This window comes from Herpailurus yagouaroundi, unplaced genomic scaffold (genome assembly GCF_014898765.1).
Source record: "Herpailurus yagouaroundi ecotype Mexico unplaced genomic scaffold, PumYag 250, whole genome shotgun sequence".
NCBI classification, from domain to species: Eukaryota; Metazoa; Chordata; class Mammalia; order Carnivora; family Felidae; genus Herpailurus; species Herpailurus yagouaroundi.
Window position 1 is genome coordinate 26,209,593 of NW_024412467.1, and position 27,565 is coordinate 26,237,157.

At 38.6% G+C, this 27,565-nt stretch overlaps 1 long non-coding RNA gene across 2 annotated transcripts in view; it reads right to left on the reverse strand.

Annotated features, from left to right (window-relative positions):
• Positions 1 to 25,526, reverse strand: part of LOC121020416 (uncharacterized) — a 62,326-nt gene extending 36,800 nt beyond the window's left edge. For both annotated transcript variants that reach the window (XR_005786129.1, XR_005786128.1), the window contains exon 1: positions 25,340 to 25,526. This is a non-coding gene — a long non-coding RNA (uncharacterized LOC121020416). The remainder of the gene's footprint in view (positions 1 to 25,339) is intronic.
• Positions 25,527 to 27,565: the final 2,039 nt, after the last annotated feature.

Consider the following 27,565-nt stretch of genomic DNA (forward strand, 5'->3'; position numbering starts at 1 on the left):
TTTCATTGATTTATCTGTCAAAATTTGTGCCAGTACAATACTGTTTTGATTATTACAGTTTTGTAATATATCTTGGTTTCTGGGATTGTGATACCTCCAGCTTTATTCTTCAAGATTTTCTTGGCTATCTGAGGTCTTGTGTGGTTCCTCATAAATTTTAAGGTTATTTGTTCTAGTTCTGAGAAAATGCTGTTCATGTTTTGATATGGGTTGCATTAAATCTGTAGATTACTTTGGGTAGTATAGACATTTTAACAATACTTATTCTAATCCATGAGCATGAAATATCTTTCCATTTCACTGTGTCATATGCAATTTCTTTAATCAATGTTTTATAGTTTTCAGAGTACATGTTTTTTACCTATTTGGTTAAATTTATTCCTAGGTATGTTATTGTTTTTGGTTCAATTGTAAATAGGATTGATTCCTTAATTTCTCTTTCTGCTACTTCATTATCCTTAGAAATACTAAGAATTTCCATCTGTTGATTTTGTATACTTTCATAGAATCTGGGTCTAAAGTTCTCTCTTGTCTAGGAAGAGAGTGGGATGCAGGATGAAAAGCAAGAGATGGCTAATGTCCGAGAAAAGACAAGAGCCCTGAATAAGGCTCCTTGCCCCATTTTTATTAGGATCAGAGGCTTACAAACATGGTGATGGATGTACACAAAGTGACAATGAATCTGTGAACATTAACTTGTGAACATGAGGGTAAGGGGGTCTTGAAGATATCTGGGGTTAGGGGGTTGGGTTTATACAAAGCAAAATCCTGATGCTGGGCAGTTAGGAGGAAGGTTGTTTACAACAGATATGAGGCACCACCTCTGTTTATCTTAGGTAGCCTAGGGGATGAGACAGGTAGGACATGTGACCTCAGAGTTAACAAGACATCTTTTCTTTTATTAATCATTTCCCCTTTGGGCTGTCTCACCTGCACTGCAGTGGTCTATAGCCCAATTTACCTGTTTACCTAGCTAGGTCCTTCCTTCATGTAAAAGCAGCTTTCTGCTATAGTACTAAATTGGGGGTGCTTCCACCCTGAATATCTAATCTTATTTATTTCATATACCTATTTATCGGGTGCCTTTGCACTTCCCTATTCGTGGTTGCCTTGTCTTGTTTACCCAAGCTCAGGTGTAAGCATCCTATGCCTTCATAATTCTTTTATTCTTTTTTTCAACGTTTATTTATTTTTGGGACAGAGAGAGACAGAGCATGAACGGGCGAGGGGCAGAGAGAGAGGGAGACACAGAATCGGAAACAGGCTCCAGGCTCTGAGCCATCAGCCCAGAGCCTGACGCGGGGCTCGAACTCACGGACCGCGAGATCGTGACCTGGCTGAAGTCGGACGCTTAACCGACTGCGCCACCCAGGCGCCCCGCCTTCATAATTCTTTATGCCTTGTTAACCCATTGGTGTAAGCCCAGGGAATTTCTAAGCTTATTCTCCACAGTATACCAGAACTTTACTGAATTCATTTATCAGTTCTAGTAGATGTTTTGTGGAGTCTTTATTGTTTTCTCTAGATAGTATCTTTTCATATGCAAATGGTGAAAATTTTACTTCTTCCTTACCAATTTGAATGCATTTTATGTCTTTTTCTTGTCTGATTATTGTGCCTAGCAATGTTAAATGAAAATGGTGAGAGTGGACATCTTTGTCTTGTTTCCTGACCATAGGGGAAAAGATATCAGTTTTACCCTAATGACTATGATGTTACCTGTGGGTTTGTCATATAATGTATTTATTATGTTGAGATATGTTCCCCCTAAACCTACTTTGTTGAGGGTCTTTAACATGAATGGATGTTGTGCTTTGTCAAATACTTTATCTGCATCTATTGAAATGATCACATGATTTTTATCCTTTCTCTTGTTGATGTGATGTATCATGTTGATTGACTTGCAAATCTTGAACCATATTTGCATCCCAGGAATAAATCCCACTTGATCATGATGAATGATTTTTTAAATATATTGTTGGATTTGGTTTGCTAATATTTTGTGAAGGATTTTTGCACTGGTGTTCTTCAGGGATATTAGCCTGCAGCTCTCTTTTTTTTGTAGTGTCTTTATCTGGTTTTGATATCAGGGTAATGTTGACCTCATAAAATAAATTTGCAAGCTTTCCTTCCTCTTCTATTTTCGGTGTAGTTTGAAAAGAATAGGTATTAACTCTTCTTTAAGTGTTTGGTAGAATTCACCTGTGAAACTGCACTTGGACTTCTTGTTTGGAGTTTGTTGATTACTGATTCAATTTCATTGCTGATAATCAGTTTGTTCAAATTTTTTATTTCTTCCTCATTCACTTTTGGAGGTTATATGTTTCTATGAATTTATCCATTTCTTCTAAGTTGTCAATTTGTTGACATATAATCTTTCATAATATTCTCTTATAATCCTTTGTATTCCTGTGGTGTTTGTTGTTTCATCTCCTCTTTCATTTCTGATTTTTATTTGAGTCCTTTCTCTCTCTATTTTTTTTTTTAATTTTTTATGAATGGGTCTGGCTAAAGGATTATTAATTTTGTTGATCTTTTCAAAGAACCAGCTCCTGGTTTCATTGATCTGTGGTTTTTATTTATTTATTTTTGTTCTTTTTAGTTTCTATTTTATTTCTGCTCTAATCTTCATTATTTCCTTCCCTCTACTGGTTTAGGGTTTTGTTTGTTGTTCTTCTTCTAGCTGTCTTTGGTTAGGTTGGTGATTTGAGATTTTTCTTGCTTCTTATGTTAACTCTCTATTGCCAAAAACTTCCCTGTTATAACAACTTATACTACATCCCAAATATTTTAGACCCTTTTGTTTTCACTTTTATTTGTTTGCATGTATTTTTAAGTTAAATATCTTTAATTTCTTGGTTTACCCATATTTCTTTAGTAGCATGTTATTTAACCTCCATGTATTTGCATTCTTTCCAGACTTTTTTCTTGTGGTTGATTGCTAGTTTATAGCATCGTGCTCAGAAAAGATGCATAACTATGACTTTAATCTTTTTGAAATTCTTTGAGACTTGTGTTGTGGCCTAACATATGACCTATTCTAGAGAATGTTCCATGCACTTGAAAAGAATGTGTATTCTTCTATTTTAGGATGGAATATTCTGAATATATCTATTAGATCAAACTTACCCAGTGTGTCATTCAAAGCCACTATTTCATTACTGATTTTTTGTTTAAGCCATCTATCCACTGATGTAAGTAGGATGTTAAGGCCTGCTACTATTATTGTATTACTATTGATTAGTTCCTTTATATTTATTATTAGCTGCTTTCTGTATTTGGGGGCTCCTGTGTTGGATACATCAATATTTACAATTGTTATGTCTTTCTGTTGGATTGTTCCTTTTATAATTATGTAGTGTTCTACTTTGTCTTTTGTTATAGTCTTTGCTGTAAGGTCAATTTTGTTCAATATAAGCATTGCTATCCCAGCTTTCTTTTCACTTCCATTTACATAATAAATTCTTTTCCATCCTTTCATTTTCAATATGCAAGTGTCTTAAGGTCTGAAATGAGTCTCTTGTAGATAGCCTGTAGATGGGTGTTGCTTTTTTTTATCCATTCCTTCACTTTATGTTTTTTAATTAAAGTATTTAGTTTATCTGCAAAGTAATTATTGATAGGTGTGTTCTTATTGCTATTTTGTTACTTGCTTTATAGCTATTTTTGTAGATCTCTCTTCCATACTTCTTTTGCTATCATCTCATGGTTTGTTGGCTATCTTTGGTGATATAATTGTTTTCCTTTCTCTTTATTTTTGTATATGTATTGCGGATTTTTGATTTGTGGTTAACATTGGTTTGTACATAACATCTTCTGGATATAGCAGTCTATATTAAGTTGTTGGTTCCTTAAGTTTGAACCCAATCTTTACTCCCCCAACCCCAAATTTTAGGTTTATGGTGTCATACTTTACCTTTTTTTATTTTGTGAATCCCATAAGTGGTTTTTATATACTTAATTTTACAGGTTTCATGCTTCCTACTTTTCTTATTCCTACTTATGGTCTTATCCTTCCACTCAAAGAGTCTCCTTTAACAATTCTTATAGGACCGATTTAGCTTAACGGTCATGATTTCTTTTAACTTTTGTTTGGGAAACTCCTTATCTCTCCTTCCATTCTGAATGATACCCTTGCTGAATAGAGTCTTTCAGCATTTTGAGTATATTATGCTACTCCCTTCTGGCCTGAAGCTTTCACTAAAGAATCAGCTGATGGCCTTATAGGGTTTCCCTTGTCTTCTCTTGCTGCTCTTAAACATTTTTATTGCTACTTTTTGAAATTTATATTACTATGTGTCTTAGTTTGGATCTCCTGTGGTTGTGCCTCTTTATATGGATTTCTGTTTCCCTTCCAGATTTGGGAAGCTTTCATCAAATAAATGTTATGCCCCCTTTCTCTGTTCTTTCTGGGACCCTTATAAAGTGAATGTTTTTATGCTTAATGGTAATGTTGAGTTCCCTTAATATATTTTCATTTGTTATTATAATTTTTCTCTCTCCTGTACAGCATGATTGTTTTCTGTTACTCTGCTCCTTTATTCTTCTTTCTCTAGTCTACAATTTATTCCCTCTAGTGAATTTTTAATTTCAGTTATTGAATTCTTTATCTTTGATTGGTTCTTTTTGTTTTCTGTTTGTTGAGGTTGTACAGAGGTCCTCTGCTCTCCTCTCAAGTCCACTGAATATCTTTATGACTATTACTTTGTTTATATATTTATATATTTATTTATTGTTTGTTTATTTTTATTTTCAGATTTTTATTTAAATTCTAGTTAGTTATCATACAGTGCAATATTGGTTTCAGGAGTAGAATTCAGGGATTCATCACTTCCATACAACACCCTGTTCTCAGCATAACAAGGGCTATCCTTAATACCCATCACCCATTAACCCATCCTCCACATACCTCCCTCCACCAAACCTCAATGTCTTCTCTATCATTAAAAATTTCTTCTGGTTAGTTTCCCTCCCTCTCCCACCACCCCACATGTTATCATACCACATATGAGTGAAATCATATGGTATTTGTCTTTCTTTGACTGACTTATTTTGCTTAGCATAATACACTCCGGGGCCATCCATGTTGTTGAAAATGCCAAAATGGGGCGCCTGGGTGGCGCAGTCGGTTAAGCATCCGACTTCAGCCAGGTCACGATCTCGCGGTCCATGAGTTCGAGCCCCGTGTCGGGCTCTGGGCAGATGGCTCAGAGCCTGGAGCCTGTTTCCGATTCTGTGTCTCCCTCTCTCTCTGCCCCTCCCCTGTTCATGCTCTGTCTCTCTCTGTCCCCCCAAAAAATAAATAAACGTTGAAAAAAAAATTAAAAAAAAAAAAGAAAATGGCAAAATTTCATTTTTGATGGCTGACTAATATTCCAGTGTATATACACCACATCTTCTTTATCCATTTATAGTCAGTTGACATTTGAGCTGTCTCCATAGTTTGGCTATTGTTGATAACGCTGCTATAAACATCTGGGTGCACATACCCCTTCGAATCTTTATTTTTGTATCCTTTGGGTATATACCTAGGAGTGCAATTACTGGACTATTTTTAACTTTTTGAAGAAACTCCATACTGTTTTCCATAGTGGTGCACCAGTTTACATTCCCACCAATGGTGCAAGAACGTTCCCCTTTCTCCACATCCTCACCAACACCTGTTGTTTCTTGTATTGTTAATTTTAGCCATTCTGACTGGTGTGAGGTGGTATCTCATTGTAGTTTTGATTTGTAGTTCTTAGATGATGAGTGATGTTCATCTTTTCATGTGTCTCTTAGTCGTCTGGGTGTCTTCTTTAAAAAAAGTGCCTATTCATGTCTTCTGCACATTTCTTTTTTTTAACTATTTTTTGATGTTTATTTAATTTTGAGACAGGCAGCCAGAGTGTGAGGGAGGGAGGGCCAGAGAGAGGGAGACACAGAATCTGAAGCAGATTCCAGGCTCTGAGCTGTCAGCACAGAGCCCGACGCGGGCTCAAACTCACAAACTGAGATCATGACCTGAGCTGACATCAGCCACTTAACTGACTGAGCCACCCAGGCACCCCTCATCGGCACATTTCTTTTTTTTTTTTATTATTATTTTTTTTATTTTTATTTTTTTATTTATATATGAAATTTATTGTCAAATTGGCTTCTATACAACACCCAGTGCTCATCCCAAAAGGTGCCCTCCTCAATACGCATCACCCACCCTTTCCTCCCTCCCACCCCCCATCAACCCTCAGTTTGCTCTCAGTTCTCAACAGTCTCTTATGCTTTGGCTCTCTCCCACTCTAACCTCTTTTTTTTTTTTCTTCCCCTCCCCCATGGGTTCCTGTTAGGTTTCTCAGGATCCACATAAGAGTGAAACCATATGGTATCTGTCTTTGTATGGCTTATTTCACTTAGCATCACACTCTCCAGTTCCATCCACGTTGCTACAAAAGGCCATATTTCATTTTTTCTCATTGCCACGTAGTATTCCATTGTGTATATAAACCACAATTTCTTTATCCATTCATCAGTTGATGGACATTTAGGCTCTTTCCATAATTTGGCTATTGTTGAGAGTGCTGCTATGAACATTGGGGTACAAGTGCCCCTATGCATCAGTACTCCTGTGTCCCTTGGATAAATTCCTAGCAGTGCTATTGCTGGGTCATAGGGTAGGTCTATTTTTAATTTTCTGAGGAACCTCCACACTGCTTTCCAGAGCGGCTGCACCAATTTGCATTCCCACCAACAGTGCAAGAGGGTTCCCGTTTCTCCACATCCTTTCCAGCATCTAGAGTCTCCTGATTTGTTCATTTTGGCCACTCTGACTGGCGTGAGGTGATACCTGAGTGTGGTTTTGATTTGTATTTCCCTGATGAGGAGCGACGCTGAACATCTTTTCATGTGCCTGTTGGCCATCCGGATGTCTTCTTTAGAGAAGTGTCTATTCATGTGTTCTGCCCATTTCTTCACTGGGTTATTTGCTTTTCGGGTGTGGAGTTTGGTGAGCTCTTTATAGATTTTGGATACTAGCCCTTTGTCCGATATGTCATTTGCAAATATCTTTTCCCATTCCGTTGGTTGTCTTTTAGTTTTGTTGGTTGTTTCCTTTGCTGTGCAGAAGCTTTTTATCTTCATAAGGTCCCAGTAATTCACTTTTGCTTTTAATTCCCTTGCCTTTGGGGATGTGTTGAGTAAGAGATTGCTACGGCTGAGGTCAGAGAGGTCTTTTCCTGCTTTCTCCTCTAAGGTTTTGATGGTTTCCTGTCTCACATTCAGGTCCTTTAATCGGCACATTTCTTAAATGAACTATTTGTTTTTTGAGTGTTGAGTTTGAGAAGTTCTTTATAGATTTTGGATACTAACCTTTTATCTGTTATGTCGTTTTCAAAATATTCTCCCATTCCGTAGGCTGCCTTTTAGTTTTGTTGATTATTTCCTTTACCATGCAGAAGGTTCTTACCTTGATGAAGTGCCAATATTTCATTTTTGCTTTTATTTCCCTTGCCTCAGCAAAATCTAGTAATAAGTTGTTATGGCTGAGGTCAAAGAGGTTGCTGCCTATGTTCTCCACTAGGATTTTTATGATTTCCTGTCTCACATTTAGGTCTTTCATCCATTTTGAATTTATTTTTGTGTATAGTGTAAGAAAGCAGTCCAGTTATTCTTTGTATGTCATCATCCAGGTTTCTCAATACCACTTGTTGAAAAGACTGTCTTTACTCTGTTGGATATACTTTCCTGCTTTGTCAAAAATGAGTTGACCATATAGTTGTGGGTTCATTTCTGGGTTTTCTATTCTGTTCCACTGGTTTGTGTGTTTCTTTTTGTGCCAGTACAATATTGTCTTGATGACTACAGCTTTGTAGTATAGCTTGAAATCTGGAATCATCATGCCTCCAGTTTTGATTTTCTCTTTCAGGATTACAGTGGCTATTTGCAGTGTTTTGTGGTTCCATACAAATTTTAAGATTGTTCTAGTTCTGTGAAAAATGCTGGTAGTATTTTGGTGGGGATTGCATTAAGTGTGTATACTGCTTTGGGTAGTATACACATTTTAGCAATGTTTGTTCTTCCAATCCATAAACATGGAATGTTTTCCATTTCTTTGTGTCCTCTTCAATTTCTTTAATGAATGTCCTATAGTTTTCAGAGTATAGGTCCTTTACCTCTTTGGTTAGGTTTACCCTTATGTATCTAATTGTTTTTGGTGGAGTGGCAAATAGGATTGATTCTTGATTTTTTTTTTTACTGCTGCATCATTATTGGTGTATGGAAATGCAACAGATTTCTGTACATTGTTTTTATATCCTGCGACTTTGCTGAATGTATTAGTTCTAGCAATTTTTTTGTGAAGTCTTTCAGGTTTTCTATATAGATTATCATGTAATCTGCAAACAATTAATGTTTGACTTCTTTGTTGATTTTGATGCTTTTTATTTCTTTTTGTTTTCTGACTTCTGAGGCCAAGACTTCTAGTACTATGTTAAATAGCAATGGTGAGAGTGAACATCAGTGTCTTGTTCCTGACCACAGAGGAAAAGCTCTCAGTTTTTCCCCGTTGAGGATGATATTATCTGTAGATCTTTCATATATGGCCTTTATGATGTTGAGGTATGTTCTATCTATCCGTACTTTGTTGAGTTTTTTTTTTTTTAAACAAGAATGGATCCTGTATTTTGTCAAATGCTTTTTCTGCATCTATCCAGAGGATCATACCCTTTCTTTTATTAATGTGGTGTATCACATTGGTTGATTTGCAAATATTGAACTATGCTTGCAGTCCAGGAATAAATCCCACTTGATTGTGGTTCCTAATTCTTTTAATGTACTGTTGGTGCTAGTCTCTTGTTGAGAATTTTTGCATTCAGGTTCATCAGGGATATTTTCCTTAATTCTCCTTTTTAGGGGGTCTTTGGTTTTGGAGTCTAGGTAATGCTGACCTCATAGAATGAGTTTGGAAGTTTTCTTTCCATTTCTTTTTTTTAAGAACTTTTGAGAAGAATAGATATTAGCTCTTCTTTTAATTCCTGGTAAAATTCCCCTTGGAAGCCATCTGGCCCAAGATTTATTTGTTGGGAGATTTCTGGTTACTGATTCAATTTCTTTGCTGGTTATAGGTCTGTTCAAATTTTCTATGTCTTCCCATTTCTGTCAGTTTTGGTAGTGTGTGAGTTTCTAGGAATTTGTTCATTTTTCACAGATTTCCCAGTTTGTTGGCATATACTTTTTCATAGTACTCTCTTATAATTGTTTGTATTTCTATGGGGTTGGTTGTAATCTCTCCTTTTTCATTCATGATTTTATTTATTTGGGTCCTTTAGCTTCCCTTTTTCATAAGTCTGGCTAGGGGTTTATCTACTTTTTTAATTCTTTCAGAGAAACAGCTCTCAGTTTTGTTGATATGTTCTATTGATTTTTTTGTTTCTGTATTATTTATTTCTGCTCTAATCTTTATTTTTTCCCTTCTTCTGGCTTTCAGCTTTATTTTCTGTTCCTTTTCTAGCTCCTTTAGGTATAAGGTTGGGTTGTGTATTTGAGACTCTTCTTGCTTCTTGAGGTAGGCCTGTTTTGCAATATACTTTCTTCCTAAACCACCTTTGCTGTATCCCAAGGTTTTGGACTATCCTGTTTTCATTTTCATTTGCTTCCATGTATCTTTTTAATTTCTTTTTAAATTTTCTGGTTATTACATTCAATTTTAGAAGGTGTTCTTTAACTACCATTTATATGTGGTGTTTTCAAATTATTTATTCTGGTTGAGTTCAAGTTTCATAGTACTGTGTTCTGAATATATGCATGGTATGATTTCAATCTTTCTGTACTTGTTGAGTGCCGATTTGTGACACAGTATGGGATATATTCTGGAGAATGGTCCATCTGCACTCAAAAAGACTGTGTATTCCACTGTTTTAGAATGAAATGTTCTGAATATACCTGGTAAATCCAACCAGTCCAGTGTGTCATTCCAAGCCATTTAATGGGAATTCTTTGTGTTTCTTAGATTTTGATGTCATTGTTCTTTCCCAGGAAAGTTTTCAGCTATGATTTGCTGAAATAAACCCTCTGGCCCCTTTTTTCCTCTCTTAATCCCTAGGACTCCTATGATATGAAAGTTACTCAATTTTAATGGGTTGCTAAGTTCTCTGAATCTACATTTGCGATCCCATACTTTCCTGCCTTCTTTTCAGCTGCATTATTTTCCATAATTTAATCTTCTATATCATTGATTTGTTCCTCTGCTTCATCCATCCTCATTGTTATGACATCCATTTGGGTTTGCATCTCAGTTATAGCATTTTAATTTTGACCTGACTAGAGTTTAATTCTTTTATCTATCCAGTAAGGGATTCTCTAGTGTCTTCTATGCTTTTTTTCAAGTCAAGCTAGTATCCTTATAATTGTTGTTTTAAATTCTAGCTCAGATATCTTACTTATATCTATATTGATTAAATCTCTGACAATTACTTCTACTTCCTGTTCTTTCTTTTGGGATGAATTCCCCCATCTTGTCATTTTGTCCAGAAAAAATAAACAAGATTAGCTTGATCCTATGTGTGTTTTGATCTGCTTGTTTTTATTTAAGTTTATTTATTTATTTTGAGAGAGACAGTGTGTGGCTTGGGAGGGGCAGAAAGAGAGGGAGAGAGAATAACAAGCAGGCTCTGTGCTGTCAGCTCAGAGCCCTTCATAGGGCTTGTTTCCGTGAAACATGAGATCATGACCCAAGCCAAAATCAAGAATAAGACGCTCAAACAAGTGATCCATCCAGGTGCCCAAGTCTGCTTGTTAAAAAGAAAAAAAAAAAACAAAACTAGACACCGGTGGGAGGAGTCAACATGGTGGAGAATAAAGGCACCCAAGCTTCCCTCATCCCTCAAATACAGCAGTACTGAGGCCAGAAGTCTTGGAATTCCAGGAATCCAAGCTACAGAGTGACAGTAACATCTCCAGGGGCCCATGGGGACAACTTAGTGGGCTATGGGTATGTGATTGTGAATTGGGAGAGACAAAACAGACAGCATCATCATGGAGGGTTGCAGGGCTTTCTCTGGACTGGGGCCTGTCTCACTGTACATGCGCCTGTGGGGGGTATAGCATGGGGGGCAGCCCCAGGTTCAGTAGCTAGTTCAGAGGTGCAGAGAGAGCAGTCCCCTCCCTTTAGTGCTGTGGGAAGAAGGTATATAGCCACTCCAAGGACAAAAGACCATGCAGGCGCCCTCCAACCAGAGGCCTTTGTCAGCTGGTTGGGTGGAGTGGCACTACCCCATGACTAAGGCATGTGGAGTGGGATCCTTTAAGACATCAGGGTTTGAATCCCAGCCAACCACCTGGAAGGTATGAGAGACTGTAGAGTGGGACAAACCATCCCACTCAAGTCCATGTGGCACTGTGAGGATGGCCTGAACAGAGTGGTCTGGGACACCTGGTCTGGGGAGGAGATACTGGGGTGTGGCCATTTTTCTCCCCATCACCAACAAGGTAGGGCTTCAGGGAAGGGAGAGCAGGCCCACAGTGGAGATGGGACCAGCCTACACCAAACCGTTCCCCTCTATGCACAGTAGCTGTGTATCTACTAGAGTAAGATTGACACTGACTGAACCAAACGGCCCCTTTTCCAGACCAGTGCAGCCACCAGTTCTAGGGCACCATCAGTCCAACGGTTTTGCATTTTCTAATTTGATTCTTGGTCAATTATTATATATATTTTTTCTTCCATTTCTTCCTATTATTTCTTCCCTTCTCTATTCTGGTTGTTGGTTTGTTTAAATAGACATTTTTAATCTACTACTTTTACTCCTCTTCTGTATCTCCTTTATTTACCCCTCCTTCTCTCTTTCTGGATTAAGCTGTATAGTTTCTCTGATTCTTTGCCTGGTCAATTTTTTTTTCTTTTCTTTTTTCCCACCCCTGTCATTTCTCTCTTCACAAGAGATAAGTCTTCTCCTACAACCACCCCCACTTTTAAGGTTTTTTTTTCAGGATTACTTCAATGAACAAATCAAAACACACCTGGTGCAAGCTCCAAAGCCCCACTACCAGTAGGGAGATGAGCAGAGTCACAACAACAGAGAGCATGCAACACATTCCAAAAACACCTCCTGAAGGGCCAGGCTGTGGACAGTGTATGACCCCTTTTTAATATAGTAGTGTACATGCATGCAGGACACATAACAAGATATTAAAATACATAAAGGACAGAAAAATGGCCAAAATGATGAAATGGAAGAATTTTCAAAAATAATTCCAGGAAGAAATGACAGAGAATTACTCAAAACAAATATAAACAATTTATCTGATCAAGAATTTAGAATAATAGTCATAAGATTAATAGATGGGCTTGAAAAAAGCATAGAAGACAGCAGAGAATCTACTGCTCCAGAGATTAAGTAACTAAGAAACTGTCACAATGAATTAAGAAATGTTGTAAATGAGGTACGAAATAAACTAGATGCAGTGAAAGCGAGGATGGAGGAAGCAGAAGGGAAGATAAATGAAATAGAAGCTAAATCATGGGAAAATGATGAAGCTGATAAAAAGAGAGATAAGAAAATCTTAGACCACAAGGGGAGAATTACAGAACTAAGTGATTCAATGAAATATAATAATATCTACACAATAGAAGTTCCAGAATAAGAGTGAGAAAGGGGCAGAAGGTTTATTTGAAAAAATTATTGTTGAGAACTTGATTAATCTGATGAAGGAAGTTGACATCCAAATCCAGGAGGCACAGAGAATTCCTTTCAGATTCAAGGATAGGTTTTCTCCATGGCACATCATAGTGAAACTAACAAAATACAAAGAGAATTCAGAAAGCAGCTAGGACTTTCATCTACAAGGGTAGGCACATAAGGGTAGTAGCAGACCTGTCCACTGAAACCTGGCAGACCAGAAAGAAGTGGCAGGAAATAGTCAATATGCTGAATAGGAAAAATATGCAGCCAGGAATCCTTTATCCAGCAAGGCTTTCATTCAGAACAAAAGGAGAGAGGCCACCTGGGTGACTTGGTTAAGTGTCTGACTTCCGCTTGTGTTATGGTCTCAGGGTTTGTGAGTTCAAGCTCTGCATCGGGCTCTGTTCTGACAGCCCAGAGCTTGAGGCATGCTTCAGATTCCGTGTCTCTCTCTGACCCTCCCCCGCTAGCACTCTGTATGTCTCTCAAAAATAAACATTAAAAACATTTTTAAAAAGTATAAAAGGAGAGAAAAATATTTTCCTGGGAAACAAAAACTGAAGGAGTTCATGACCACTAAACAAGCCCTGCAAGAGATCCTAAGGGGAACTCTATGAGTGGAATGCTACAAAGACCACAAAGGACCAGAGACATCACCACAAGCATTAAACCTATATATAATACAATGACACTAAATCCATCTCTTTCAATAACTATGAATTTAAATGGACTAAACGCCCCAGTCAAAAGACACAGGGGATTTAAAAAAAACCCATCTATATGCTGTCTATAAGAGACCCATTTTAGACCTAAGGACACCTTCAGATTGAAAGTGAGGGGATGAAGAGTCATCTATCATGCTACTAGAAGTCAAAAGAAAGCTGGAGTAGCCATTATTATATCAGACAAACTAGATTTTTTAAAATTTTTTTAACATTTATTTTTGAGACAGAGAGAGACAGAGCATGAACAGGGGAGGAGCAGAGAGAGAGGGAGACACAGAATCCGAAACAGGCTCCAGGCTCTGAGCTGTCAGCACAGAGCCCGACATGGGGCTCGAACTCACGGTCCAGGAGATCATGACCTGAGCTGAAGTCGGACGCTTAACCAACCAAACCATCCAGGCGCCCCTCAGACAAACTAGATTTTAAACTAAAGGACATAACAAGAGATGAACAAGGGCATTATATCATAATTACAGGGTCTATCCATCAAGAAAAGCTAACAATGGTAAATGTTTATTCTTCCAACTTGGGAGAACCCAAATATATAAATCAATTACCACAAACATAAGCAACCTTATTGTTAAGAATATGGTAATTGCAGGGGACTTTAATACTCCACTTACAACAGTGCACAGATCATCTAGTGGGAATCAGTAAAGAAACAATGGCCCTGAATGGCACATTGGACCAGATGGACATGACAGATATATTTAGAACTCTACATCCCAAAGCAGCACAACATACTTTCTTCTTGAGTACACATGGAACGTTCTCCAAGATAGATCACATACTGGGTCACAAAACAGCCCTCAATAAATATGAAAGAATTGAGATAATACCATGCATATTTTAGATTACAGCACTATGAAACTTGAAATCAACCACAAGAAAAAGTTTGGAAATCCTCCAAATGCATGGAGGCTAAAGAACATCCTACTAAAGAATGAATGAGTCAACCAGGCAATTAAAGAAAAATTTAAAAATATATGGAAGAAACTTAAAATGAAAGCTCAACAGTCCAAAACTTTTGGGATGAGGCAAAGGCAGTCATAAGAGGAAAATACATTGCAATCCAGACCTATCTAAAGAAACATGAAAAATCCAAAATACAAAACCTAACTCACACCTAAAAGAACTAGAAGCAGAACAGCAAAGAAACCCCAAAACTAGCAGAAGATAAATAATAAATATTAAAGCAGAAATAAACAAAATAGATCAGGAGAACAGATCAATGAATCTAAGAGATGTTTTTTTGAAAAAATAAACAAAATTGATAAACCACTAGCCAGACTTCTCAAAAAGAAAAGAGAGAGGACCCAAATAGACAAAATCACAAATGAAAGAGGAAAGATCACAACCAACACCACAGAAATACAAACAATTATTACAGAATACTATGAAAAATTATATGCCAACAAAGTGGTCAACCTGGAAGAAATGGGCAAATTTCTAGATACACATACACAGTACCAAAAAAATAGGAAGAAATAGAAAATTTGAACAGATCCATAACTAGTGAAGAAATTTAATCAATTGTCAAAAATCTCCCAAAAAATAAGAGTCCTGGGCCAGATGGCTTCCCAGGGGAATTCTACTAGACATTTAAAGCAGAGGTAGTACCTAACCTTCTCAAGCTGTTCCAAAAAATAGAAATGGAAGGACAGCTTCTGGACTCATTCTCCGAAGCAAGCATTACCCTGATTCCCAAACCAGAAAGAGACCCCACAAAAAAGGAGAATTACAGGCCAATATCCCTGATGAACATGGATGTAAAAATTCCCAAGATACTAGCAAATCAAATTCAACAGCATATAAAAAGAATTATTCACCATGATCAAGTGGGATTTATTCCTGTGATGCAGGGCTGGTTCAATATTTGCAAATCAATCAATGTGATACATCACATTAATAAAAGAAAGAATATGATCCTGTCAATAGATGCAGAAAAAGCATTTGACAACATTCAGCATCCTTTCTTAATAAAAACCCTCGAAAGTCGGGATAGAAGGAACATACTTAAACATTATAAAAACCATTTATGAAAATCCCACAGTTAATATTATCGTCAATGGGGAAAAACTGAGAGCTTTCTCCCTGAGAACAGGAACACGACAGGGATGTCCACTCTCACCGCTGTTGTTTAACATAGTGCTGGAAGTGCTAGCATCAGCATTCAGACAACAAAAGGAAATCAAAGGCATCAAAATTGGCAAAGATGAAGTCAAGCTTTCACTTTTTGCAGATGACATGATACTATACATGGAAAATCCAATAGACTCCACCAAAAGTCTGCTAGAACTGATACATGAATTTAGCAGAGTTGCAGGATACAAAATTAATGTACAGAAATCAGTTGCATCCTTATACACTAATAATGAAGCAACAGAAAGGCAAATAAAGAAACTGATCCCATTCACAATTGCACCAAGAAGCATAAAATACCTAGGAATAAACCTAACCAAAGATGTAACAGATCTCTATGCTGAAAACTATAGAAAGCTTATGAAAGAAATTGAAGAAGATATAAAGAAATGGGAAAACATTCCGTGTTCATGGATTGGAAGAATAAATATTGTTAAAATGTCAATACTACCCAAAGCAATCTACACATTCAATGCAATCCCAATCAAAATTGCACCAGCATTCTTCTTGAAGCTAGACCAAGCAATCCTAAAATTTGTATGGAACCACAAAATACCCCGAATAGCCAAAGTAATATTGAAGAAGACCAAAGTGGGAGGCATCATAATCCCAGACTTTATCCTCTACTACAAAGCTGTAGTCTTCAAGACAGCATGATATTGGCACAAAAACAGACACATAGACCAATGGAATAGAATAGAGACTCCAGAATTGGACCCACAAAAGTATGGCCAACTAATCTTTGACAAAGCAGGAAAGAATATCCAATGGAAAAAAGACAGTCTCTTTAACAAATGGTGCTGGGAGAACTGGACAGCAACATGCAGAAGGATGAAACTACACCACTTTCTTACACCATTCACAAAAATAAACTCAAAATGGATAAAGGACCTGAATGTGAGACAAGAAACCATCAAAACCCTGGAGGAGAAGGCAGGAAAAAACCTCTCTGACCTTAGCCACAGCAATTTCTTATTCAACACATCTCCAAAGGCAAGGGAATTAAAAGCAAAAAAAAAAAAAAAAAAAAAAATTGGACCTCATGAAGATAAAAAGCTTCTGCACTGCAAAGGAGACAATCAACAAAACTAAAAGGCAACCAACAGAATGGGAAAATATATTTGCAAATGACATATCAGACAAAGGGCTAGTATCAAAAATCTATAAAGAACTTACCAAACTCCACATCTGAAACAAATAATCCAGTGAAGAAATGGGTAGAAGACATGAATAGACACTTCTCTAAAGAAGACATCTGGATGGCCAACAGGCACATGAAAAGATGCTCAACGTCGCTCCTCATCAGGGAAATACAAACCAAAAGCACATTGAGATATCACCTCATGCCAGTCAGAGTGACTAAAATGAACAAATGAGGAGACTATAGATGCTGGTGAGGATGTGGAGAAACAGGAACCCTCTTGCACTGTTGGTGGGAATGCAAACTGGTGTAGCCGCTCTGGACAACAGTGTGGAGTTTCCTCAAAAATTAAAACTAGATCTACCCTATGACCCAGCAATAGCACTGCTAGGAATTTACCCAAGGGATAAAGGAGTGCTGATGTGTAGGGGTACTCTTACCCCAATGTTTATAGCAGCACTTTCAACAATAGCCAAAGTATGGAAAGTCTAAATGTCCATCAACTGATGAATGGATAAAGAAGTCGTGATTTATATATACAATGGAATACTACGTGGCAATGGGAAAGAATGAAATATGGCCTTTTGCAGCAACATGGATGGAACCAGAGAGTGTTATGCTAAGTGAAATAAGTCATAGAGAGAAAGACAGATACCATATGTTCTCACTCTTATGTGGATCCTAAGAAACTTAACAGAAGACCATGGGGGAGGGGAAGAGGGAAAAAGTTACAGAGAGGGAAGGAAGCAAACCATTAGAGACTCTTAAAACTGAGAATAAACTGAAGGTTGATGGGGAGTGGGAGGGAAGGGAAAGTGGGTAATGGGCATTGAGGAGGGCACCTGTTGGGATGAGCACTGGGTGTTGTATGGAAACCAACTGACAATAAATTTCATATTAAAAAAAAAAGAACTTACCAAACTCAACACCTGAAAAACAAATAATCCAATGAAGAAATGGTCAGAAGACATGAATAGACACTTTCCCAAAGAAGACATCCAGATGACCAACAGACACATGAAAAGATGCTCAATGTCACTCAGCATCAGGAAATATATATCAAAACCACACTGAGATACCACCTCACACCGGTCAGAGTGGCTAAAATGAACAACTCAGGAAACTACAGATGCTGGTGAGAATGTGGAGAAATGGGAACCCTCTTGTACTCCTGGTGGGAATGCAAACTGATGCAGCCATTCTGGAAAATAGTGTGGAGCTTCCTCAAAAAATTAAAAATGGAGCTACCCTATGACCCAGCAATAGCACTACTAGGAATCTATCCAAAGGATATAGGAGTGCTGATGCATAGGGGCACATGTACCCCAATGCTTATAGCAGTGCTTTCCACAATAGCCAAAATATGGAAAAAGCCTAAAAGTCCATCAACTGATGAATGGATGAAAGATGTGGTTTATATATACAATGGAAAACTACTTGGCAATGAGAAAAAATGAAATCTGGTCATTTGCAACAACGTGGATAGAACTGGAGGGTGCTATGCTGAGTGAAATAAGTCAGTCAGAGAAGGACAGACATCATATGTTTTCACTCATATGTGCATCTTGAGAAACTTAACAGATGACCATGGGGGATGGGAAGGGGACAAAATAGTTAGAGAGAGGGAGGCAAACCATAAGGGACTCTTAAATACAGAAAACTGAGGGTGGATGTGGGGGTGGGGAAGAGGGGACAATGGGTGATGGGCATTGAAGAGGGCTCTTGTTGGGATAAGCTCTGGGTGTTGTATGTAAGCAATGAACCATGGGAATCTACTCCAAAAACCAAGAGCACACTTTACACACCATATGGTAGCCAATGTGACAATAAATTATATTAAAAAAAATTTTTAAAGAAAAAAAAGAAAGGAGAAAACCATAATTTAAGTTTATACACTATTTGGAAGTGGTAAATTATTTGAAGGTATAACATGAGAAGTTGAATATGTTAATATAAACCCTATAATACCCACTAGCAAATAACTTTTTCTTTATTTTTTTTTTATTTTTTGAATGTTTATTTTATTTTTAAGAGAGAGAGACCGTGCACAAGTGGAGAGAGGTAGGAGCAGAGAGAGAGGGAGATACAGACTCTGAAGCAGGCTCCAGGCCCTGAGCTGTCAGCATAGGACCCAATGTGGGGCTTGAACTCACGAACTGTGAGATCATGACCTGAGCTGAAGTTGGACACTTAACTGACTGAGCCACCCAGGCACCCCAACAAAGAACTTTTTATTTAAAAAAATTTTTTTTTAATGTTTATTTATTTTTGAGACAGAGAGAGAGCATGAACAGGGGAGGGTCAGAGAGAGAGGGAGACACAGAACCTGAAACAGGCTCCAGGCTCTGAGCTGTCAGCACACAGCCTGACGCAGGGCTTGAACTCATGGACCATGAGATCATGACCTGAGCTGAAGTCGGACGCTTAACCGACTGAGCCATCCAGGCACCCCAACAAGGAACTTTTTAAACATACTAAAAACAGGGGAGATTATTTTACTAGAATAATAAATAATCCAGTATTTGATTGAAAGAAGAGAGGGAATAAAGAAAAAAAAATGAACAAGGAACAAGTGAAACAAATAATAACACTTTTCAAGATGATAAATTTAAATCCAACTACGTCAATAATTACAATAAATGCAAAATTCCTAGTTAAAAACAGATTACAGTTGGAAGAGAGGAAGGAAGGAAGGAAGGAAGGAAGGAAGGAAGGAAGGAAGGAAGGAAGAAAAGCCCAATTATATTCTCTGTACAAAAATCTCACTGTAAAATATAAAAACACTGATAGCCAAAAGTAAAAGAATGGAAAAAGGTATACCTACAAACTCAAAATTAAGTTACAATGACAATATTAATATCAGAAAAAGTAAACCTTAGAACAGCAACTATTACCAATGATAACAGGAAGCCTTATTTTTTTTATTTTTTTTACATTTATTTATTTTTGAGAAACAGAATGAGACAAAGCATGAGCAGGGGAGGGGCAGAGAGAGAAGGAGACACAAAATCTGAAGCAGGCTCCAGGCTCCAGGCTCTGAGCAAGCCGTCAGCACAGAGCCTGATGCGGGGCTTAAACCCACAAACTGTGAGCCGAAGTTGGATGCTCAACCGACTGAACCACCCTGGTGCCCCAACAGGGAGCATTATTTAATGACCAAAAGATCAATTCATTAAGAAGAAAAAGTAATTTTATATGTGTATGTACCTAATAAAAACTTTGATTCATATAAAACGGAAATGTTAAAACTAAGAGGAGAAATATACGGGTCTATAGCTGTAATAAATACAGTTGTAATGACTGACAGAATAGAGATAAAATCGATAAAGATATAGAGAACCTGAATAATACTGTCAACAAACTTACATAATTGACATTTTAAAACACTTCACCAAACAATAGCATAATACACATTTTTTGCAAGTGCAAATGGATCGTTCACCAATATAAAATATAAAACATTAAAAACACACTTCTAAACATCCCATAGTTTCAAAGAGAAATAGCAACGTAACTTAGAAAATATTTTTAAGTGAATGAAAATACAATACATCAAAATTTGTGGGACACATTGAAAGCAGCGCTTAAAAGGAAATGAATAGTATTAAATGCTTATCTGAGAAAACAGCAGGTGAGCCTGGGTTGCTCAGTCAGTTAAGAGTCTGACTCTTGAATTTGGCTCAAGTCATGTTCCCAGAGTCATGGGATCACGCCTCACATCAGGCTCTGTGTTGAGTGTGGAGCCTGCTTAAGATTCTCTCTCTCTCTCTGCCTCTCTCCCCCACTCATGCTCTTTCTCTCTCTAAAAATGAATGAATGAATGAATGAATGAATGAATAAATAAAATACCAAGAAAGGTCTGAAATCCATACTTTAAGCTTTCACCTTAAGAAAATAGGAAAAGAAGTGCAAATGAAGTCTAAAGGAAACACGGGGAAGGAAATCATCAATATAAGAGCAGAAATGAGTAAAATTGAAAAAAAAAATATATAGAAAAAATCAACAAAACCAAAATGTAGTTCTTTGAAAAAAGTCAATAAAATTAATAAATTTATGACCAGAATGGTGTAGAAAATGAAGACACAAATGACCAATGTCAGAGATCTAAGTAGGGCTATTACTCCAGATTCTATACACATTAAATGGCTAATAAGGGAATTTATGAACAGTTTTATGCCAATACATTTGATATCATGAATGAAATGCGCAAATTTATTGAAAGACAAACTACCAAAGTTCATTCAAGAATTAGATAACCTAAATCATTCTATATCTGTCAGATAATTTGAGTTCAGAGTTTAAAATCCTCCCACCTAAAGACACCTCCAAGCTGAGAGGTGAATTCACTGGTGAATTCTACAAAACGCTTAAGAATAATTAAGTTCTTTTAGAATATAGAACTTGTTCAAACTATAGAAGGGAACGTTTCCAAATTCATTTTATTTTTTTTATTTTTTTTAAATATATGAAATTTATTGTCAAATTGGTTTCCATACAACACCCAGTGCTCATCCCAAAAGATGCCCTTTTCAATACCCATCACCCACCCTTCCCTCCCACACCCCATCAGCCCTCAGTTTGTTCTCATTTTTTAAGAGTCTCTTATGCTTTGGCTCTCTCCTACTCTAACCTCTCTTTTTATTTCTTCCCCTCCCCCATGGGTTCCTGTTAAGTTTCTCAGGATCCACGTAACACTCAATTCATTTTATGATACCCATGTTACCCTAATACCAAAACCATACAAAGACATTACAAGAGAAGAAAACTGCTAACCAATATCCTTCATGAACAATGACTCTAAAATTCTTAATACAATATTGGCAAATTGAATCCAGTAATACAGCTTGAATAATGCAGGGGTTAGGGACATAGAGCCTTGTGTAGTTGAAAATCCACATATAACTTTGACTCCCCCCAAAAGTAGTTACTAATAGTCTACTATTGACCAGAGACCTACTAATAACAGTCAATCAGCACGTATTTTTGTATATGTATTATATACCGTATTCTTACAATAAAGTAAGCTAGAGAAAGGAAAATGTTTTAAAGAAAATCATAAGGGAAAGAAAATACATTTACAGCATATTGTATTTATTTAAAAAAATCACATGTAAGGGGACATGCACAGCACAAACCCATGTTGTTCAAGGGTCAACCGTATATAAAAAGAATAAAATATGACCAAGAGGAGTTAGACCAGAAATGAAAGCCTGGTTCAACATTTGAAAAGTAATAAATGTCATTCATCTTAAGAAAAGACAAAAAAGGGGGCGCCTGGGTGGCGCAGTCGGTTAAGCGTCCGACTTCAGCCAGGTCACGATCTCGCGGTCCGTGAGTTCGAGCCCCGCATCAGGCTCTGGGCTGATGGCTCAGAGCCTGGAGCCTGTTTCTGGTTCTGTGTCTCCCTCTCTCTCTGCCCCTCCCCCATTCATGCTCTGTCTCTCTCTGTCCCAAAAATAAATAAACGTTGAAAAAAAAATTAAAAAAAAAAAAAGAAAAGACAAAAAAGGAAAACTGTATAGTCATTTCAATAGATGAAGAAAAATACACTAGCTTTGGGGTCAAACCTCAGCTCAAATTCCATTTCCACTGCCCACCAGTTGTATAACCTTTACCAAATATTATTGAGCAGCCCTAGTCTATACACTGTGTAGAGTAATTCCACCCTCATATTGTTAGAGTGATGATTAGTTAAGACATCTATGAAGTGCTCAGAGTGTACTCTGTCCCCAGTGACTCCTTCCAGAATAGCCTTGGTTTGAGGACTGGTGATGGGATTATTACATGAGGGCCTAAGATGCAAGAAGGGTCAGCACTCATCACTGTTCCCCACTCACTGAGCCAGTAAGACTGAGCTCCTCATGGAAGAAGCAGCAGCTGTCTTAGCTGGCCCGGAGGGGAGCTGCCTTGCTCTGAAGCCATACATAGTAGGCATCACAGAGTGAGGTTTCAACCTGTGGGCTCTGTGTACAGGACGCAGCCTTCAGTGTGTCTGAGCCTTTGCCAGAAATGCTGCTTCAGTCATTTCAAAATCCTGTGAGGGGTTGGACTTAATTCACTGAACTGTGAGAAGCACTTGGAGGTTTCTGAGCAGAGACATGACCACAGAAGTGTTTGGAGTTTTTATTGGAAATCTGAACTGTACATACATCGGATGTAACTTTGTTGAGAACCTGAAGTGACAAGGTCTTAGAGAATTTGCCAAGGAATGCTACACCAGACAATTCACCCTAGCAGTAAGGAACACTTGCAGGTCTCCTTGCATTTGTCCAGGACTTTGTATGGCCTTTACCTTCTCAGGCTAAGGCATCCTGCTGTGTTTCTTTGCACAACTTGTTTGTCCAAAGGAAGGGGCTCCTCCTTTGTCACACAAGGGAAAGCCCCTCTGGGTCATTCTCTCTGGCCACATGGAGGAGCAAGGAGAAATGTGGGTGGACTCAAAGTTTCATCCACAGGGGGTACTCTCCACCCAATCTGATGGATGATATTGTTGCCCCACTTCTGTCCCCCTTTTGCCTTTACAGTCCTTTGTCCTACTCCCTTCACTTCAGGGAGGGGTGTAAGGGCAGAGAAGAAACTTGGATGATCCCCATGAGGGGTCCAAATGGCTTGTAGCAAGAGTCTCTGGGATGCTGTCTGGAGCATTTGCACATTTGTCAAAGCTAAGCTAGGCGACACTGTCTTTTTTCTTTCTGAAATATGTTGGGAGTCTCTGGGGAGACTGATCCAAAGAAAAAGTCTCTTGGGTAGCTCAAGGTTAACAGCAGTCCTCAGAGAATAAATAATCAGTTTGGGTTTATGAGATAACAACTAATAGAGCACGTTGTGTGGTGCCTGGCACATAATACATGTTCAATAATTTTTAGCTGTTTTTATATTTATTTCTTACAATAGGAAAGAAATGGCCATAGGCAAAGGGCCAATTAATAGCTAAAATCATAGCACTTAGTATAGACCAGGCACTGTTTAAGCAGCTTAACACATGTAAGTTTATTTTATCCTCACAAGAATTCTATAAGGTAGGTACTATTATAACATCCACTTTACATATGAGGAAACTGCATAACAGATCATTTAAGTTATTTTCCCAAAGTCCTACTGAAAGTACCCAAAAAGTGTCATGCAAACCTCTGTACCAAGGATACATTCTGGTCCTGTAGTTCCGGGATGCCCTGTGCCTACAGTTCATGTCACGAGTGTGTGTCTGAATTTTTGTTCTCATTCACACTCTTGTGGGGCTGATTACTCCAGAACTACCAATAACTATGGAACTAGCACAGATCTTCTTTGCTTGTTTGCCAAAAGTAAATTAAAACCCAGATACTGTAGATACTGTATGATGTGTTGGAAAGAGCAATGGCATTTATTATTTAACTTAGTGAGAAGCCTGGAGGTGGCAGCTCTAGGGTTGACCCAGCGTTAGTTTCAAGGACCCAGGCTACTGCCATTAGCAACGCATAGCTTTTCTAATTAAACTGGTCCCTCAAGATCCCAAACATAGGGCAGGCAAAAGAAGGGAATATTTTTGTCTCATATGCCTTCATTCAAGTGAGGCCTTATCAGAACTGTATTTGACTGCATTAAGGATATGTCTTGGCAAGAAGACAGATCTCTGCAACTGGCTTACACCAAACAATGTTCACTTGAGGGGCCTAGGGGAGACTCAACCTCTCCTGAATGATATAGCCTCTCACAGGTGGTGGACAAAATCTGGGTTCTATGAGTAATGAAGAAGTGGGGAGTGGCTTGTGGAAACAGTCATGTATCCCTCATTACAGTGGAGGAGTGCCTGTGCCTGTCGCCACCACCTCCAGCCTCTTCCACCCCTCCCCCCCCACCCCACCCACTGCCTCTTCAGGGACATCAGTGGAGCATTTGTTCCCTTTCTGTCTTCCATGCATGAACAAACTGCATAATTCTCAGCAGCATACAAACAGGCACTATATCTCCGACCTCGAAAATCCTTACCTTGATCCCATACATCCCTCCAGCCACTGCCCCATTTCTTTGCTTCTCTGATAGCCAAAACCCCTTGAATTGCTTATCCTTACCATCCCTTCTACTCATACTCTGTTTGACTCAGACTTTTGTCTCACTGTCCCCACCAAAACAGCTGTTAATGCCACCGAACTTTCACTTGCCAAAGCCAGCATTCATTTTCCAGTCCCTGTGTCAATGTCTCAGCAGCAAATACACAGTCAACACTCACTCCCTCTTGAAATGTTGCCTCTGCTGTATTCCTGGAAGCCTTGTCCTAGTTCTCAGCTTTGTGGCTTCCCACTCTGTGTGGCCTCTCCTCTTCTCTCTGACCCTCTCAGTTATCTTCTGCACACAGTGAGTTTGTCGAAGCTGAGTACCTGAAATACCACCTCCGTGTGCCCCATTCCTAAGTTTTTACATCTACAGCCTTGACTTCTTTCAGCTTCAGGCTGGTGAGGCCAGCAGCTAACCACTTGCCAGGTCCAGTTGAGGGTCTGGCAAGTGCTTCCAGCTTTGTGTGCTTAAAACCTGATTTTTCACACATCCCCATTCTATCAAGAGCTCAGCCCAAACTCTTGAAATCATTCTTTAGTCTTCTTTTTCTCTCTTGCACCCCAATATAATCTATGAGCAAATATTGTCCACTCTTCTTAAAAATAGATCCAGAGTTTACCCACCACTAGCACTGTACTTCTCACCTGGGCACTGCAGTGGTCTCATAGTTGCTCTGTTTCCACTCTGCTTCCTGGGTCAGCCAGTCCTCCATGTTCAGCCCAGGTGATGGCTTCACAATGAAGACAGGAACTGTCAGGCCTACTCAAAACTCTCCCAGACTCCTCATTCCACCTACAGCAAAGCCCCAGTGCTTACTGTGTATTACCAGGACTAGCTCCCCCTTCCACTCTGACTTCACCTCCTGGCAGTCTCTCTTCACTCTCCATTCCAGCCACACCCTCCTCCCTGCTCTTCTAGAACTCACCAAGTGCGGCTTCACTTATTCTGTTTATTTCTCCTCCATATCACTTTTCACTACCCAACAATACATATTAATGTGTTTATTTATTCTTTGATTCCTGTGGTATAATGTAAGCTGTGTGAAGGCAGGGACTCTGTCAGTCTTGCTTAGCGCTAAAACAGTGCCTGGCACCTACTGGATGCTCAGTAAATATTGATTGACTGCTATTTAAATGTGTGACCTTCCGAGATCAGACGAGATCGGGCGCGTTCAGGGTGCCAAAAGCATAAGAGACTGTTGAGAACTGAGAGCAAACTGAGGGTTGATGGGGGGTGGGAGGGAGGAGAGGGTGGGTGATGGGTATTGAGGAGGGCACCTTTTGGGATGAGCACTGGGTGTTGTATGGAAACCAATTTGACAATAAATTTCATATATAAATAAAAAAATATATATAAATGTGTGACCTCATATAAGTCACTTTAGATTGGCAGTCCTCAGTTGCCTCATTTATAAAGTGAGGGGTCTCACTGACTTCCAATATTCTTCTTTCATTTTTTAAAATTAGTCTCTAGAAACACAATGTATTAATTTGCTAGGGTTGCCATAATAAAGTATAGACTGAGTGCCTTATACAACAGAAATTTATTTTCTCACAGTTCTTTGATTGGAAATCCAGGATCAAGGTGTTGGCAGGGTTGGTTTCTACTGAGAGCCACTCTCCTTGGCTTGTAGGTGGCCATCTTCTCCATGTGTCTTCACATGGTCTTCCCTCATGTATGTCTGTGTCCAAATTTCCTCTTTTAAAAGGACATCAGTTCTATTGGGTTAAGGCCCACTCGTGTGACCTCATCTTAACCTAATCACCTCTAAAAAACCACACTTTCAAATGAAAACTGGTGCAGCTGCTCTGGAAAACAGTGTGGAGGTTCCTCAAAAAATTAAAATAGAACTACCTTGTGACCCAGCAATAGCACTGCTAGGAATCTACCTAAAGGATACAGGAGTGCTGATGCATAAGGGCACATGTACCCCAGTGTTTATAGCAAAACTTTCAACAATAGCCAAATTATGGAAAAAGCCTAAATGTCCATCAACTGATGAATGGATAAAGATGTGCTTTATATATACAATGGAATACTACTTGGCAATGAGAAAGAATGAAATCTGGCCATTTGCAGCAATGTGGATGGAATTGGAGGGTATTACGCTAAGTAAAATAAGCCAGGCAGAGAAAGACAGACACCATGTGTTTTCATTCATATGTATGTGGATCTTGAGAAACTTAACAGAAGACCATGGGGGAGGGGAAGGGAGAGAAAAAGTTACAGTGAGGGAGTGAGGCAAACCATAAGAGACCGTTAAGGACTGAGAACAAACTAAGGATAGATGGGGGGTGGGGGAGAGGAGAAAGTGAGTGATGGGCAGGGAGGAGGGCACTTGTTGGGATGAGCACTGGGTGTTATATGGAAACCAATTTGACAATAAATTATATTTTTAAAAAAACCCACCTTCAAAAACAGTCTCATTCTGAAGTATGGGAGATTAGGGTATCAATGTATGAATTTGGTGGAGGGGGTATACAATTTAGCCCATAGCACTTGAGACACATTGTGTGGCCTCTAGATGGGACTTCATGCCCAAGAATCAATTATAAGGCTGCCAAGGCAATGGCTAAGGAGAGAGACAATTTTGAAAACAACATTTGAATGATGAGAAGGTGGTTTCAAGATTGCTGTGCTTACACTTCTGACTCTATTTGTTAGAAGATTTTCCAGTAAGCCTCCTTGTGAAAGTGTGGGGATTTTTTTTCTCCCATTGTTTTGCTGTCTGATCGCAACCCAAACAGGTAAGTGGAACATCAGGGCTTGGCCACAGATGCATGACTAGCAGGCACCTCTGCTTACTCTGTATTTGCTGTTTATAGGCACCCTTTCATCTGGCTCATTGTCTTTCACTCTGGTTTAAATAT